This window comes from Glycine max, chromosome 12, assembly GCF_000004515.6.
Source record: "Glycine max cultivar Williams 82 chromosome 12, Glycine_max_v4.0, whole genome shotgun sequence".
Lineage (NCBI taxonomy): Eukaryota > Viridiplantae > Streptophyta > Magnoliopsida > Fabales > Fabaceae > Glycine > Glycine max.
The window spans coordinates 31,360,849-31,376,388 of NC_038248.2; positions in this window are offsets into that span (position 1 = coordinate 31,360,849).

Sequence of the window (15,540 nt, forward strand, 5' to 3'; positions counted from 1 at the left end):
TTAGTGCAATTCTCCATTCTCAACCTTTTTCCGAGCCCATGAATTGCGTTTTCGTTCATGCATCCTCCACTTCGAGTTTGGAGCCATGCGTAGTGATTGCTTAGTGCAATTCTCCATTCTCAACCCTTTTTCGGAGCCCATGAATTACGTTTTCGTTCATGCGTCCTCCACCTTCGAGTTTGGAGCCATGCGTAGTGATTGCTTAGTGCAATTCTCCATTCTCAACCCTTTTTCGGAGCCCGATGAATTGCGTTTTCGTTCATGTGCCCTCCACCTTCGAGTTTAGAGCCATGCGTAGTGATTGCTTAGTGCAATTCTCCATTCTCAATTTTTTCGGAGCCCCATGAATTGCGTTTTCGTTCATGTGTCCTCCACCTTCAAGTTTGAAGCTATGCGTAGTGATTGCTTAGTGCAATTCTCCATTCTCAATCTTTTCGGAGCCCCATGAATTGTGTTTTCATTCATGTGTCCTCCACCTTCGAGTTTGGAGCTATGCGTAGTGATTGCTTAGTGCAATTCTCCATTCTCAACCTTTTTCGGAGCCCCATGAATTGCGTTTTCGTTCATGTGTCCTCCACCTTCGAGTTTGGAGCTATGTGTAGTGATTGCTTAGTGCAATTCTCCATTCTCAACCTTTTTCGGAGCCCCATGAATTGGGTTTTCGTTCATGTGTCCTCCACCTTCGAGTTTGGAGCTATGCGTAGTGATTGCTTAGTGCAATTCTCCATTCTCAACCTTTTTCAGAGCCCCATGAATTGCGTTTTCGTTCATGTGTCCTCCACCTTCGAGTTTGGAGCTATGCGTAGTGATTGCTTAGTGCAATTCTCCATTCTCAACCATTTCCGGAGCCCCATGAATTGTGTTTTCGTTCATGCGTCCTCCACCCATGAGTTTGGAGCCATGCGTAGTGATTGCTTAGTGCAATTCTCCATTCTCAACCTTTTTCGGAGCCCCATGAATTGCGTTTTCGTTCATGTGTCCTCCACCTTCGAGTTTGGAGCCATGCATAGTGATTGCTTAGTGCAATTCTCCATTCTCAATTTTTTCGGAGCCCCATGAATTGCGTTTTCGTTCATGTGTCCTCCACCTTCGAGTTTGGAGCTATGCGTAGTGATTGCTTAGTGCAATTCTCCATTCTCAACCTTTTTCGGAGCCCCATGAATTGTGTTTTCGTTCATGCGTCCTCCACCCATGAGTTTGGAGCCATGCGTAGTGATTGCTTAGTGCAATTCTCCATTCTCAACCTTTTTCGGAGCCCCATGAATTGCGTTTTCGTTCATGTGTCCTCCACCTTCGAGTTTGGAGCCATGCGTAGTGATTTCTTAGTGCAATTCTCCATTCTCAATTTTTTCGGAGCCCCATGAATTGCGTTTTTGTTCATGTGTCCTCCACCTTCGAGTTTGGAGCTATGCGTAGTGATTGCTTAGTGCAATTCTCCATTCTCAATCTTTTCGGAGCCCCATGAATTGCGTTTTCGTTCATGTGTCCTCCACCCAAGAGTTTGTAGCTATGCTTCATGATTGACTAGTGAGGACCCTCTAGTGCAATCCTCCATTCTCCAGAGTTTTTTCATCGTCAAGGGCGGATCCTCTTGACTGGGAAATGTGATCTTTGTTATGTTCCCGTTTGTTTCCTTTCCCAAATGTGTATATGTATAGTTTGTTGTTCTTGTTGTTGTTTGTATTTTGTTTGTGTTGTGCAGAAAAGAAGAAGGAGTAGAGACGAGAATCGTCATCATGGAAAGGGCAGGACGGACGAAATCAGTGTCTTATCTTTGCTTTCCTCTTATCTCCGATAAAAGGTAAGTAAAGAGGGGCAACTGTCATACCCTAATTTCGTCCGGGGATTATTATTTGATGACATGCAACCTTTGGTTAGCCGCTTTGAGATACTTGGCATCCTTTGTTGCAAAAAAAATGAAGTCCCGAGACGTGTCAGAAATCAAAGGGAAGCAGGCTTACGCGATCCATGAAATTCCGTAATGTGGCGGAAATCGAAAAGAGGTGTTTTTGCGTAATCCGTGAGTTTCCGTAACTTCTTCGAAAGCTAAAAAAGAGTAAATACATAATCCGTAAGGATTCGTAACCTTGCGGAAGAAAAATAAGTATCGTTACGAAATTCGTGAAGTTTCGTAACGTTACGGAAAAAGAATTACCAAAAAAGTAGAAGGGGGTGCATTTAGTAAAAGGGGGGTACGAATAGCAATCTGGCCCACTTGGGCCTTCCAGATCCTTCCTCCAGAAGGCTGTTGCTTCTGGAGGAAGCAACCTTGCTCGCCTGGGCGAGCTGGGTGGCAAGCTCCTCCCCTATTTTGCTATAAATAGGGGGAGGAGTGAAGAAGAAAAGGTTTAGCCTTCTTGGCACTTCTCCCTCTCTCGAAATTACTGAGGAAAATTGTTTCCGTGAAGAAAATCCAAGCCGAGGCGCTTCCGTAACGTTTCCGTGAGTAATTACGCGAAGATTCTCGACCGTTCTTCAAGATTCATCCTTCGTTCTTCGTTTTCTTCAGTCTTCAACGGGTAAGTACCTCAAACCAAGCTTTTCAATTCATTCTATGTACCCGTGGTGGTCCACATTTTGTTTCATGTATTTTTATTCTCGTTTTCATCTACTTTTTATACCCCCTTTTGACGTGCTTAAGCCATTTATTTAAATCATTTCTCGCCTAATTTAAAAATAAAATAAATTTCCACCAATCGTTTGGATTGTATCATCCGTTAATTTCGGTTAAAATGAATTCCGACCGTTCGGTCGTGCCGTAACCAAGTTGGAAATAAAAAAAAAAGGTAAAATAATAATATAATAATCAGAAGATACCCTTTTAGTAAAATAAAGCGAAAAATCAATCGGACGTTTTCTCTTTGGGATTTCTCATTCTTAATTGAATTGACCAATAACTAAAGTGAAAGTAAGGCTAAAATCAACTCGCCTAGTCAAGCTCGTCCACAAAAATAGGATTTTGAAAGTTTATCATTTCAGTTTCTTACCAAGTAAAATGGATCATTTTTAAGGTCCAACGCCTTAAAATGATCACCTTTCAAGTAAAAAGAATCACTTGATTCACGCATAAGAAAGAACTACGTAGGTCTGATTTCCTCTTTGATGGAGGGTACGTAGGAGCAAAAGCCCCGCTTTTGTCGACCTCAAAAAATAAAAAGAAATAAAAGTTAAGGTAACACAATTTCCACAATTCTAAAAAATAGGTTGTTGTCCTTTGAGACAAACGTGAGAGGTGCTAATACCTTCCTCAAGCGTAAATACAACTCCCGAACTTAGAATTTTCATTTTGACCGGTTTCCTTCGGTTTTCCCGACGTTTTCCACAAATAAACGTTGGTGGCGACTCCGTGCATCTTTCCTCCTTTGGAAAGCGCACCCGTGAGCCTTGCCCTCGCTCGCCCGCGAAAGGGCACGTTGCGACACTAGTTACTGCATTTTCATGTTTATTTGATTCGGGTACGGCCTAGATCACTTATTTCTTCCACTTTTTTTTTACCTTTTTCTTTCTCTCTTGTTTTTCTTTCCATAACTTAAGGGATCTCAACTCATCTAATATCTTATACAAGGGGTCCTTAGGAGTAGAACCCTCACCATTAACACTAGATGAAGAATGAAGACTCATGTTGGTTCCTAAGTTATGGTTCTTTCTTGTAGGGGGTTTGAAAACAAAAGGTGAAAGAAACTATGGTTGAAACTAGCCAAAATAAACTCTAAAAGAGGTGTGAAAGATAAGGTAAAAACCAATTGGTTAAAGGCAAGCTATCTAGGCGGTTTGACAATGAAGGGTAAAGGAAATAAGTTGTGAAAGTAAGCAAGAAATTAAAGTGCAAGAAATGCAAACTAGGCGAATCCTAAAAGTGTTTGGATGACCTCATTTAAGGTTCCCAACAAAACACTCACTATCCTAAGGGAAAATTGCCTAAAATTATTACACACAAATGGAAGTAGGGTGACCTATTGGAGGCTCCCAACTTACTTCCAATGAAAGACCTTTTTGTTATAAAATTTGAAAACAAAGCAGATTGCCAATTACAAAATTACAAAATAAAAAAGTTCTCAATTGTGGTGGCTATTCTCTCTTTGGTGTTTCACTCAATTTGGAGTGCTTCTTAGTCCAATAGCTCTTAAGGTGGTTGGCCCCTTGCTTTTTGACTCAAATTCTTCAAGGTATGACACTAATCCTCCTTTCCAATTCCCTATATGGCAACTCACAAGCAAGGAAACAAAGAGACAAGCAATAACCAAAGACAAAAAAAATGAAATGAGAGCTAAACCAATAGAGTTTTAACAAGACAATTTTTCAAGGATTATTAAACAATTAAAGCAATGAAAAGCACACAAAAGCAAGCTAGGACTCAAACAGAAACCTAGAATGGCTCTAGAGTAGAGTAGAAAAACTAAAGAAAAAAAGAAAAAAGACTCAAGAAACCTCTAGTTTTGGCACTTGTTTTCACAATAATTTTCAATTGAAGTTTTAGAACTTGGATTGGTATAAAATAGCACCAATTATAGAACAAATTTTGAGCCAAATGTATCTAGAACAACATGGATTAAGTGATTTACACTTAGATTTTTGTGTTTTTTTTTCTAATCAATAGTTTGGAATAAAATTTTGATCTAGGGTTTAGCACCAAAATATTATGAATTAAAAATGATAGAACACAAAATCAACACATAAACATGATTCAAGAGTATATCTACAAAATTTAAACCATAGAAATGCAAGAACAAATGTAGATCTAAGATTTAATTGTTTTTTTTTTTGAATATGCTCTAAACAGCACCAAACCACAAGAAAATGGAGGATATACATGGAGAATAAGATGAAGAACAAGGGATTAAAGAGAATTCACCGAACAAAAAGATAGAGGAAGCAAAAGAACATCACCTAGATTAAGATGCTCTTGATACTACATTATGTAAGCTCCATTGGAGCTTGTAGGCCTAGGATCTTCTTCATCAATGGATTCCTTTGCTTCTTGGAATATGAATGGCAGCGGAATGAAGAAGGAAGAGAGAGAGGAGACACCACTTCAAGGAGAAGATGAGTCTAGAAGAAGCTCACCACCATAAGAGGCCATGGATAAGAGCTTGGAGGAAGAATGAGATGAATGAAGGGAGAGGGAGAGAAGAGCACGAAATTTTGTGCTCTAAGAGAGCTCTGAAATCTGAAGTTTAATTTTCAAATGATCAAAGTTGGAAAAATACACACACATAGCTTTTATTTATAGCCTAAGTGTCACACAAAATTGGAGGGAAATTTGAATTTCTATTCAAATTTCACTTGAATTTGAAATTGAATTTGTGGAGCCAAATTTTGGAGCCAAAATTTCACTAATTATGATTAGTGAATTTCAGATATGGTTCATCCCACTAATCCAAGATCAAGTCCAAGATTCTCCACTAAGTGTGCTTAGGTGTCATGAGGCATGTAAAACATGAAGGACATGCACAAAGTGTGACTATATGATGTGGCAATGGGGTGTAGCAAGAAAATGCTCACCTCTCCCTCTAAAATTTAATTGGATTGGGCTTCTTCCAATTCAATTAAATTTATTTCTCAACACACACATCAAATATTCACTTAATGCATGTGAAATTTGGCTCCACAAATTTACATCATGTGGTATCAAGAGCATCTTCATCTAGGTGATGTTCTTTTGCTTCCTCTATCTTTTTGTTCAGTGAATTCTCTTTAATTCCTTGTTCTTCATCTTATTCTCCATGTATATCCTCCATTGTCTTGTGGTTTGGAGCTGTTTAGAGTAGATTCAAAAAAAATAAACCGATTAAATCTTAGATCTACACTTGTTCTTGCATTTCTTTGGTTCAAATTTTGTAGATCTACTCTTGAATCATGTTTTTGTGTTGATTTTAGGTTCTTTCATTTTTCATTCATAATATTCTTGTGCTGAAACTTAGATCTAAATTTTCTTCCAAAATATTGATTAGAAAAAAAACACAAAAATCTAAGTGTAAATCACTTAATCCATGTTGTCTTAGAGTCATGTTTAGTCATAGTAATTGTCACATTATGTTCTAAGTTTGTGTTGAATTTTTATTTTTGTTGATTGAATTCTAGATACATTTGTTCATGTATTCTTGTCATTCTTAGCCTATCTTTTGAGTCTAATTCATGCATGTTATTTAGTTCATAACATGTTCTAAATCAATTCCTAGAAGTAGTCTTATTGTTGAACTCTTTTTTTTTTTTGTTTTCTAAGTTTCCTACATGATGCCTATGATGAAGTTGAGTTGTGGTGCTGAGTTGTGGCTGGATTTGTGAATCAAATAAGTCTTAAGCTCTCTTGAATTTTGTTATTCAAGATAATTAAGCATAAGAAAACACAAATTGTAACTATCCAAGCCTTAAGCAACATAAACACTACTCTTGATTTCTAGGTTGAAATCGCTGGTGCTTGCAGCTTGAACATAAGAACTTAGGTTGAATTCTAGATACATTTGTTCATGTATTCTTGTCATTCTTAGCCTACATGATGCCTATGATGAAGTTGAGTTGTGGTGCTGAGTTGTGGCTGGATTTATGAATCAAAAGAAGTATTAAGCTCTTTTGAATTGTGTTATTCAAGATAATTGAGAATAAGCAAACATAAATTATAACTATCCAAGCCTTAAGCAACATAAACACTACTCTTGATTTCTAGGTTGAAATCGCTGGTGTTGTCAGCTTGAACATACGAACTGGTATAAATTACTGGGAATTGGTCACTATGTGTTTTGAGCTGAAATTTTTACTTAATTTTCTAGACATCTGGAAAAAAATTATGAAAAAAGAACCAAGCTATTTGGATTAAAGGAAAAAATAATAAAAATCACACAAGTTGACAGAAAAATTAGTGTCCAGGAAAAAAAAGTGAAAGGGAAGTGTGCTTGTTGTTTTGGCTAAAACTTTGTTCTATAATTGGTGCCTCTTTTATACCAATCCTAGTTCTGAAATTTTAATTGAAAAATATTGTGAATACAAGTTCCAAAACTAGAGGTTTCTTGAGTCTTTTTTTTTTTAGTTTTTTTTACTCTACTTTAGAGCCATTCTAAGTTTCTCTTTGAGTCCTAGCTTGCTTTTATGTGCTTTTCATTGCTTTAATTGTTGAATAATACTTAAAAATTTGTCTTGTTAAAACTCTATTGGTTTAGCTTTCATTTCATTTTTTTGGTCTTTGGTTATTGCTTGTCTCTTTGTTTCCTTGTTTGTGAGTTGTCTTATAGGGAATTGGAAAGGAGGATTGGTGCCATCCCTTGAAGAATTTGAGTCAAGAAGCAAGGGGAAAACCACCTTAAGAGCTATTGGACTAAGAAGCACTCCAAATTGAGTGAATCACCAAAGAGAGAACAATCACCAAAAATTGAGGACCTTTTAGTAATTTTTTAATTAAGAATTTACTTATCTTCATTGCTTTCAAATTTTGTAACAAAAAGGCCTTTCATTGGAAGTAAGTTGGGAGCCTCCAATAGGTCACCCTACTTCCATTTGTGTGTAATAATTTTAGGCAATTTTTCCTTAGGATAGTGAGTGTTTTGTTGGGAACCTTAAATGAGGTCATCCAAACACTCTTAGGATCTGCCTAGTTTACATTTCTAGCACTTTAATTTCTTACTTAGTTTCATAGTTTATTTTCTTTACTAGCCACACCTAGTTTATCTTGTTATTGCATAGTACTTTCTTATCACGCTTATCTTGAGTTCTTTTGGAACCTTAGCTTTAACCTTTTTTAACAAACCCCCCCAACAAGAAAGAACCACAACTTAGGAACCAACATCAGTCATCATTCATCTAGTGTTAATTGCAAGGGTACTAGTCATAAGGACCTTCTATCTAGAATCTTAGATGAGTTGAGTTCCCTCAAGTTATGAAAAGAAAAACTAGAAAGAAAAGAAAAAGGAAAAGAGAGGGTAAAAATAAATCAAGATGAGAGGGAACAAATAAGGGAAGAAGAAAGAAGGAAAATACTAAAAGAATTAAGAAAAGAAAAACATGCCTCCTATAGTAGTCATAACTCTTGCAAGAGCCTAAGTGAAGAACTTCGTGACTATTATGAAGGAAGACATTGGTCACATCTTAGACCTCACTCCCATATGAGAGAAAAGGAAAGAAAGCCTCAGGAGGCTAACATTAACCTCTCATACTTCCATGGGAAGGACAATGTAGAGGCTAACTTAGATTAGAAAATAAGGGTAGAGCAACAACTTAAAAGGAAGTCTACTTCAAAATCTTATGGCTCTCACTCTTATCCAAAGAAAGACCAAGGTCAAGGCATCTTAGGGGTGACACCTTCTAAGCCCAAAGATGATAAGGGGAAGACAATAGAAAGGTAACCCCTTAAGGCTAGTATGCAAGAGAAGACTAGATTTATAAAGTGCTTTAAATGTCTCGGAAGAGGACACATTACTTCTCAATGCCCCACCAAGAAAACCATGATTATGAGGGTCCAAGACATTTATAGTAGCCAAGATGAGGCTACTACCTTTCCTTCCTCTAGTGAAAGTGAAGAAGCAAAAGGGGAAGAAGCTAGTGAAGAGATCTACCCACAAGAAGAAGGACAACCTTTAATGGTTAAGGAGGAGTGTAAGGAGGCAAGTGTCTCCTCCAAGAGGTTAGCTAAGAAGGAAAGGCATTTTGAAATAAAGACAAATATTAAAGTTATTTCCCCTCTTAGACAACCTCCACATTTTCTCCTTTGTGAAAAGACACTTGTTAGCATTGCCACACCTCTTAGGCTTGAGTTTATTCCTCAAGTAAAGGAGTTGTTGGATGAGGGTTTGGTTCACAAGAGCTTAAATCCTTGTGCTTTGTTGGTGCCCAAAATAGGTATTATTAGACATCAAATCCCTAAAATAGGTGGTATGAATGTTTTGAGTGGTGCAACCCTTTTTTGTAAAATCACTCATGCACCCAACATCTTTATGATTTGTCTACATAGGGACTCATTAGGTAGGTTTGTTCTTATTTTTAGTTTCAATACAAACTTAGGTACTTATATGGGACACCTTAGGTTTGTCATACTTTTTGGTAGGAATAATCAACATGAAAATACAGAAAAAGGTATGTTTTATTGCATTAATTTTGTTAATTTTTTAAATAGTGATCAAGGGGTTCCCATTAACCCTAAGAGAATAAAGGTCATTCCTGAGTGGCCCACTCCACCAAGTATAAGGAAAATTTGGGACTTCCATGACTTAACAAACTTTTACAAAAGGTTTGTCCCATATTTTTCTATACTTGTAGCACCACTCATTGAGTTGGTGAGGAACCATGTTACTTCATGGGAAGATGCCCAGGAAATGGGTTTTCAGACCTTACCTTACTTCAACATACCAAACACCACTAATACATATGTTTTTGTTCTTTTTACAGGTGTTGAGGAAAAAATCCCAGAGTTTCAAAAATCTTGGGATTTGAGGTCAAATCCTTTTCAAGGGGGAGGGAACATGATGTAGGCTCCATTGGAGCTTGTAGGCCTAGGATTTTCTTCATCAATGGATTCCTTTGCTTCTTGGAAGATGAATGACAGCGGAATGGAGAAGGAAGAGAGAGAGGAGACACCACTTCAAGGAGAAGATGAGTCTAGAAGAAGCTCACCACCATAGGAGGCCATGGATTACAGCTTGGAGGAAGAACAAGTGTAGATCTAAGATTTAATCGGTTTATATTTTTGAATCTACTCTAAACAACACCAAACCACAAGACAATGGAGGATATACATGGAGAATAAGATAAAGAACAAGGAATTAAAGAGAATTCACTGAATAAAAAGATAGAGGAAGCAAAAGAACATCACCTAGATGAAGATGCTCTTGATACCACATGATGTAAATTTATGGAGCCAAATTTTGGAGCCAAAATTTCACTAATTATGATTAGTGAATTTTAGCTATGGTTCAGCCCACTAATCCAAGATCAAGTCCAAGATTATCCACTAAGTGTGCTTAGGTGTCATGAGGCATGTAAAGCATGAAGGACATGCACAAAGTGTGACTATATGATGTGGCAATGGGGGTGTAGCAAGCAAATGCTCACCTCCCCCTCTAAAATTTAATTGGATTGGGCTTCTCCCAATTCAATTAAATTTATTTCCAACCACACGCATCAAATATTCACTTAATGCATGTGAAATTACAAAAGTACCCCTAATACAAAAACTAGTCTAGGTGCCCTAAAATACAAGGACTGAAAAATCCTATATTTCTAGGGTACCTTTCCTATATTATGGAGCTCTATATACAAGGCCCAAAAATAATGAAACCTTAATCTAATATGTACAAAGATAAGCGGGCTCATACTTAGCCCATGGGTCCGAAATCTACCCTAAGGCTCATAAGAACCCTAAGGCCTTCTCTTGCATCTCTGGCCCAATCTTCTTGGAGTCTTCTATCCAATGCCCTTGCAGGGTAGGATTGCATCATGACTATCCTTCTAACGTCCCCCCTCAATTAGATCATCATTGGGAAGGGAGTTTCAAGGTTAATATGCCTTGTTTTGATGACAACATTGAACCTATTCACGATACAAATGATGAGGTTGGAATGAATGTTGATGAAGAACTCGTGCAGTGTATTGAACCTATTTTTTACACTGATGATGAGGTTGACACAACTGTTAATGAGGAGCTTGTATCGGATGATCTGAGTACATTGTCAATGCCATGTCGTACCATTCTAAGTCCCCATTCTTCAAAAGATTATTTGCATTGTACTGGTATTTTTATTTTTCCTCCACATGCACGATTGTAGATTCAAGGATGAATCTTTTCAACAAGGGAGAGAATGATGTAGAAGTGTGGTGCAACCATGGGCTAAAAAGGGATCAAAGAAGGAAAGAGGATGTTAGGGCTTTAATATCAAAATTAAATGTCTTAAGAGATTCATATAGAGTTTAAAGGACATTGCTCCTATTAGTTATGTTGCCACCAATGTTAATACTCTACCAAAAGATAGAGTCCAAGCCATTGCGACTCAAGCAATGTTGAAGCAATGGGAAGAAACACAAGAGTTAGTGAATCAAGCAATAATGAAGCAGAGAGAAGAGACGCAGATAGAGCTTAGAGCATATGCTGAGCAACAATGTATTGAGAATGACCAATACAAGTTATCATGCAGCCGGCTATCTCTTCTTAGTTCATGAACTTGTCTCATATGCTTCTTCAAAACCTTCAACAGGCTTAAATGAAGATGCATAGAGCTGTCATCCAATTGCCACCACCAGATGCTTCTTGCTCCTCCATCTGAACCAACATCTGTTCCCACTCCTAAACCACCACCATCACAACCACCACCTAGTTAAGAGTGACAATGATGGTCTATCATCTTTTCTTTCTTTGAACCCTTGCCTTTTTTAATGTAAAGGACTACACTCTTCATAATACAAGGTGTTTGGTGATCATATATGTGTTGTATTATTATCTGCTTTTATATATATGTTTGCAAGTTTTATCTTTGATATATTATCTGTAACATAAATAAAGGTTGTTAAACTCAAGGGGAGTTCATAACAAACCTTCACACACACACACACACACACACACACACACACACACACACACACACACACACACACACACACACACACACACACACACACACACACACACACACACAAACACACACAAACACACACATATATGGGGCTTCTAACATACTCCTACTTAAAAAATAGAAAATGTAGACTAGCAGCATGGACCTTTTTGCTTTGGACCAAAAACCATTATTTTTTATTTTAAATAATTAAATTAAGGTTATGGATGTAATTTTTTTCAGCCCCTTCCCTATTTCTCTTTGATGTAAGATCCATTGGAGCTTGTAGGCCAAGGATCTTCTTCATCAATGGATTCCTTTGCTTCTTGGAAGATGAATGGAAGTTGAATGGAGAAGGAAGAGAGAGAGAGGAGATGCCACTTCAAGGAGAAGATGAGTCTAGAAGAAGCTCACCACCATAGGAGGCCATGGATAAGAGCTTGGAGGAAGAAGGAGATGAATGAAGGGAGAGGGAAAGAAGAGCACGAAATTTTGTGCTTTAAATGAGATCCAAAATAGGAAGTTTAATATTCAAATGATCAAAGTTGAAAAAAATGCACACACATGACCTCTATTTATAGCCTAAGTGTCACACAAAATTGGAGGGAAATTTGAATTTCAATTCAAATTTCACTTGAATTTGAAATTGAATTTGTGGAGCCAAACTTTGGAGCCAAAATTTCACTAATTATGATTAGTGAATTTCAGTTATGGATCAGCCCACTAATCCAAGATCAATTCCAAGATTCTCCACTAAGTGTGCTTAGGTGTCATGAGACATGTAAAGCATGAAGGACATGTACAAAGTGTGATTATATGATGTGACAATAGGGTGTAGTAAGCAAATGCTCACCTCCCCCTCTAAAATTTAGTTGGATTGGGCTTTAACCAATTCAATTAAATTTATTTCTAACTACACACATCAAATATTAATTTAGTGCGTGTGAAATTACAAAACTACCCCTAATACAAAAACTAGTCTAGGTGCCCTAAAATACAAGGGTTGAAAAATCCTATATTTCTAGGGTAACCTACCTACATTATGGAGCCCTAAATACAAGGACCAAATATAATGACATCCAAGTCTAATATGTACAAAGAGAATTGGACCCAATGTTGGCCCATGGGCTCAGAAATCTACCCTGAGGTTCATGAGAACCCTAGGGCTTCTTCAGCAGCTCTAGCCAAATTCTCTTGGAGCCTCTTGCTCATGGCTCCAGTGACTGGTCCCTTCCTTGGGAGGATTGCATCATCCCCTTCCCCTTGAAGAGGATTTGACCTCAAATCTGTTAGTTCCTCCTCCTCAATATCAGCTCCACCTGCAAAAGGAATTAAATCAGAAATGTTAAAAGTGGTGCTGACTCCATACTCTTACGGGAGGTCCAACCTATAGGCATTGCTATTGATCCTCTCCAAAACCTGAAAAGGTCCATCCCCTCTAGGGCTTAGCTTGGATTTCCTTTTAGTAGGGAATCTATCCTTCCTAAGATGGAGTCAAACCCAGTCACCCTCATTAAGAACTAGATCTTTTCTTCATCTATTGCCTTTAGTTGAATACACCTTTGTTTGGTTCTCTATTTGGTTCTTAACCCTCTCATGCAACTTCTTTACAAACTCTGACCTAGATTCCCCTTCTTTATGTATATAAGAAGTGTCAAGTGGGAGAGGAATGAGGTCTAACGGTGTTAGGGGATTGAACCCATAGACAACCTCAAAAGGGGACTGCTTGGTGGTTCTATGAACCCCCCTGTTGTAGGCAAATTCTACATGAGGAAGATACTCATCCCAAGACTTAGGGTTGCCTTTCAGAAGAGCCCTTATAAGGATGGATAAAGACTTATTCACTACCTCTGTTTGCCCATCAGTTTGTGGATGACAAGTGGTAGAGAAAAGAAGTTTAGTTCCTAGCTTAGCCCATAAGGTTTTCCAGAAGTGGCTAAGGAACTTAGCATATCTATCTAACACAATGGTCCTAGGCAAACCATGGAGTCTCACAACTTCCCTAAAAAAGAGTTTTGAGATGTGGGAAGCATCATCCACCTTGTGGCATGGTATAAAGTGTGCCATCTTGCTAAACCTATCCACCACCACAAAGATAGAGTCTACACCTCTTTGGGTTCTAGGAAGCCCAAGGACAAAGTCCATACTAATGTCTACCCAAGGTGCAGAGGGGATGGGTAAGGGTGTGTATAGCCCATGAGGCGTCACCCTAGACTTGGCTTGTAAACAAGCTACACACCTAGTGCAATGCTTAAGGACATTTTTCTTCATATGGGGCCAATAAAACTTTTCTTTGAGTAAGACGAGCGTCTTGTCTATCCCAAAGTGGCCCATGAGCCCACCCTCATGGCTATCTTTAACAAGTAATTTCCTAATGGATCCTTGGGGTATGCAAAGCTTTCCCTCTTTGAACAAATACCCCTTAGCCAAATAGAATCCATTTTGGGCCTTTTTCCCACAACTTTCGTAAATGGGAGAGAAATGTTCATCTAAAGCATACAAGTCCCTAATATTATCAAAAGTTTTAGAAAAATCAGGAAGAGCTAGAACAGGTGCCTTAGTAAGCTTTTCTTGGAGCAAAGCAAAGGCTTGCTCTTGTTTTTCACCCCAGGTAAATGCCACATTCTTCTTCACCAGCTCATTGAGAGGTGATGCAATTGTAGAGAAATTAGGAACGAACCTTTTATAGAAGCTTGCTAACCCATGGAAGCTGCTAATATCTCCCACACTTTTTGGGGTGGGCCATTCTTGAATGGCCTTGATTTTCTTAGGGTCCACTTGGACCCCATTTCTACAAACTACAAAACCTAAGAAAACTGTATTATCTACACAAAAGGTACACTTCTCTATATTTGCATAGAGGGTGTTTTTCCTAAGGACTGAAAGAACTTTCCTGAGATGTCCTAAGTGATCATCTAGGCTCCTACTGTACACTAAAATATCATCAAAATAAACAACTACAAATCTACCTATGAAATCCCTTAAGACATGATGCATAAGCCTCATAAAGGTGCTTGGTGCATTAGTGAGCCCAAAAGGCATCACTAGCCATTCATACAAACCAAACTTGGTCTTGAAAGCAGTTTTCCGCTCATCACCCTTTTTAATCTTGATTTGGTGATAACCACTTTTAAGATCAATTATTGAAAAGATGTTGGCACCATGCAACTCATCAAGCAAATCATCAAGTCTAGGAATGGGGTACCTATACTTTACAGTGATGTTGTTGATGGCCCTGCAATCTGTACACATTCTCCACGTACCATCCTTTTTGGGCACCAACAACACTGACACAACACATGGGCTTAGGCTCTCTTGGACCCAACCCTTCTCCAACAATTCTTTAACCTGAGACTCTATCTCCTTAGTCTCCTGAGGGTTAGTCCTATAGGCTGGCCTATTAGGAAGGCTTGCTCTTGGGACTAGATCTATTTGGATTTCTATTCCCCTTAAAGGAGGTAGCCCAGGAGGTATCTCTTTGGGAAATATATCACCAAATTCATGTAAGAGTTCTTGGACCTTTGGGGATAAGTTCTCAAATATAGGAATTGTGGCAGTGCTAAGGGATGTTTCCCTTGATAGGAGAAGGTAGAAAGATTGTTTAAGAAGGAGTGCTCTTTTAATATCACCTTTTGTTGCAAAATGATTTTCCTTCTTAACAATCTTCTTGGAGGAATCCTTTTCCTCTTTTTCCTTCCCCTTGGCCTTTGAAGACAAGGCCTTACTATCCTTCTTTTTCTTTTGTTTTTCTATTTTTTTCTTCCTTATCCCTCTTATCTTTCATAGTTATTTGATCTTTGGCCACCTGTGAAGGTGTTTGAGGATGCAACACAAATTTAGTGCCAAGATGGGTGAGGGTAATCTCATTAGCTAGGCCATTGTAAATGATCTTCCTATCAAATTGCCACGACCTTCCTAAAAGAATATGTCCTGCCTCCATGGGAACTATATCACAATTAACTTCATCCTTATATGTCCCAATGGAGAAAGGTACCTTCACTTGTTGGTTAAC